Raw genomic sequence first — 3,279 nt, forward strand, 5'->3', positions numbered from 1 at the left:
AGTGGCATGCATCAGAAAGGGAGAAAGTGGCATGCATCAGAAAGGGAGAAAGTGGCATGCATCAGAAAGGGAGAAAGTGGCATGCATCAGAAAGAAGAGACAGAGCTGATTTCAAATCCTAAAGGGCGACACTGGGCCACTTGCTTACTTCTCAGAACTACAGTCCTCTCATCTCTAAAAATGGAAACAGCGCTTTGGTTATCACTGATGTCATGGAACAGCTTGTATAAAACTGTTAAATGCAAACAGAATCTGCTTTGTAAACTCTCACCTAACATGCAATAAGATGTTTTTTATAAGCTAGCCACTAATTAAAAAGCAAGCACCCGCCATACATACACTGCGAAATCAACGTCACTGAGAATACGGAGCAATCCAGCCTTTGGTGTGGCATTTTGTAACCCTTCCCAAGCAGTGTCAGGTCCCTTAGCGACTAACCAATAGTTTGCATTCACCTAGTAACCGAAAGGTTGCCAGTTTGAACCCACTCAGTGCTGCCACGGAAGAAAGCCCTGATAATCTGCTTCCATGAATCTCACAGCTACACAAACCACACCACGGAGCAGTTGAGTCCGTAACCCACGTTTGCCCTGTGTTGGAATGGACCTGGGAGAAGCAGGCTTGGTCTGGGATTTGGTACACAGAGGTGGCTGCAGCGAGGGAGATCCTATCCTATAGGTTTAGAAGGATGCCAAGTGGACCCCTGAAAGAGACGGGTGCTGTGTGTGGCTAGAAAGACTGACGGCACTAAGTCCAGGTGGCCAAGATGGTGTCATTGGGCTAGTTTTCTGCACCCACCTATTTTCTTTTTTCATCCATTTTAAAAACAGCTTTATTGAGCTTAAATTCACAGATCATACGATTGATCCATTTATGGTGTATTATGCAAGGGTTTTTAGTGTATTAAGGGACTTCAAGTTTATGGAAATGAAATTAAAATATGGTGGAAGTTTGACCAACTGCTCTTAGAGAGAGAACATTCCAAGGTCGCAGATAGAGTGGGAGAAAAGATGGGACAGAACTAGAAACCATCCGAGAGGCCCAGCTAACTGTCTGAAGGAGACCGCGGCCCCTGGAGACTGTGGTCCTTGGGCACCCTTCAGCTCTGGAATTGAACTTGCCCCTGTGGCTCAATTTTCAGACAATCGATAGAGCTATAAGAAGCACGTTAACACAGTGAGGTACACACACCTTAGAATCATCAACCACTGAAGATCATGGGGCAGAATTTGCCCCAGGTCAACATTCAGAAAGATCAGGAGAAAAGACAGAGTGGAGGTGGGAAACACAGGGACATGTGATCAGTGGTGCTGCATTGAAAAGATGATACACAATGTGTATACGTTGTTGAGTGGAAAACTGATGATCTGCTCTATACATCTTTACTCAATTCATAATGTTTTTAATATCAGGGAAATTTACCACAAGCGCTTGAAGCCCCTCTCATACGCACAGTTATACAACCATCACCATTATCAATTGTGGAACATTTTCTTCATCTTCTCCAGAAACTCCATACCTTTGACCTCTCACCCCCTTTTATTGCCTCTCTCAGCAAGCCCCTAGCCCAAGGCAATCACTGTTTTTTTTTTTCTCACTAAATGTCCATGGTCTGCACATCTCCTGTAAGTGGAACATTTAACAGGTGTCTTTTGTTGTACATTTATCAGCACTTCCTTCTTTGTATGGCTGAGAAACCCTCCTGGCGTGGGTATAGCACGAGCTTCCGATGGTTTCATCTTGTAGCTGTTGTGGATGAGGCTGCTGTAAATAAACACTCGTGAACTTTGAATAGACATATTCTAATTTTCCTTTGGCGTCGACGTGAGGGAGGTGCCGGTGTCGTATAGCCCCTGGAAAGGGCCCTGAGAGCTCTCAGCTCCTCCTTGTTGCGGGATGATGCTATCAGATCCTGCTGTCCAAACTCTGATGCTAACTGAAAAGCTATAGGTTCAAACCCACCAGCTGCTCCACAGTAGCAGGTAGTAGTAGTCGCCCGTTTTCCTAGAGATTACCCCCTTGGAGGTCTGTGGGGGCAGTTTATAGCTAACGCGATGTTGGACCATTTGAGGAGGAAGACCGTTTTGTAATGTGACTACACCACTTCCCGTTTGTTGCTTGACTTGTCTCAGTGATGGCGCCCTTACTTCCACACTCAAAGCAGTGTTTCCGATCTTCAGCCTGAGGGGACTTATTCATTTAATATTTTATGAAAGATTTAATAAGTAGGATTTGATAAGTCACATGTGTATGTTGTAATAATCAGAGTAACTGATAGGAAAGCTTCATAAGGAGACACTCAGAAACTGTACAAATCACTCAAAATGGAATTCTAAAAAATGTTCCAAAGCATTTTTTTCAGAATGTTTTTAGAACAACTTTCAGAATGACAAGAAAAGAAAAAATTGGAATGAGGACCAGAGTAAACAAACAAACAAACAGCCTTCATGCAACAATAAGCTAAGAACTGCTAAGATCATAGAAGAATTCACCACAACTATCAGCTAAGAGGCTCTAGGTAACACTTATAGTTCATTCCACGTATGATCAGCAGAATGCATGTTTTCCCAAGTTATGAAAGCCCAGGAAGTGTATGCCAAGTTCCATGACGAGTCTTTAAAAATAATTGAATACATAGTATATTCTCTGAACATGATGGAATCAAGCTAGAAATTAGCAACAGGAAAAAATTAGGAAGACGTTCAAACACCAAGAGATTTAAAAACACACTTATAAATAATCTATGGGCCAAAGAGGAAGCCAAAGGGAAATATAAAAAATATATGTTCTGGGCCAGATGAACATGGAAATACAGTCTATCAAAATGGTGGGATACGGTTAAAGGGTGAAAAGCAAAAAACGTGTAACCTCAACCATGTTAGAATACAGGAAAAACTCATGTCGTTCACCTCAGCTTCCTCACAAGAGTCCCTCGGTGTTCCCGTTAGGTGCCCGCCAGTCGGTTCTCCCGCGGCAACCTCATGCACAGCAAGGTCAGTATTCCGTGGATTGTGCCGTCCTCACGGTGGTCCCGTCCGTGACCCCGTGGTGCGGTCACCGGGTCGACCTGCCTCCTTGAAGGCCCCCCTCCTCTCTGTCGCCCTCCCCTTCCAAACATGACGTCCTTTCCCAGGGCCTTGTCTCTCCTGAGATCATGTCCTCCCCCTTCCAAACATGACGTCCTTTCCCAGGGCCTTGTCTCTCCTGAGATCATGCCCTCCCCCTTCCAAACATGACGTCCTTTCCCAGGGACTTGTCTCTCCTGAGATCATGTCCTCC

This window comes from Echinops telfairi, unplaced genomic scaffold (assembly GCF_000313985.2).
Source record: "Echinops telfairi isolate 266 unplaced genomic scaffold, ASM31398v2 ScPeMD7_31;HRSCAF=116, whole genome shotgun sequence".
In the NCBI taxonomy this organism is placed as follows: Eukaryota; Metazoa; Chordata; class Mammalia; order Afrosoricida; family Tenrecidae; genus Echinops; species Echinops telfairi.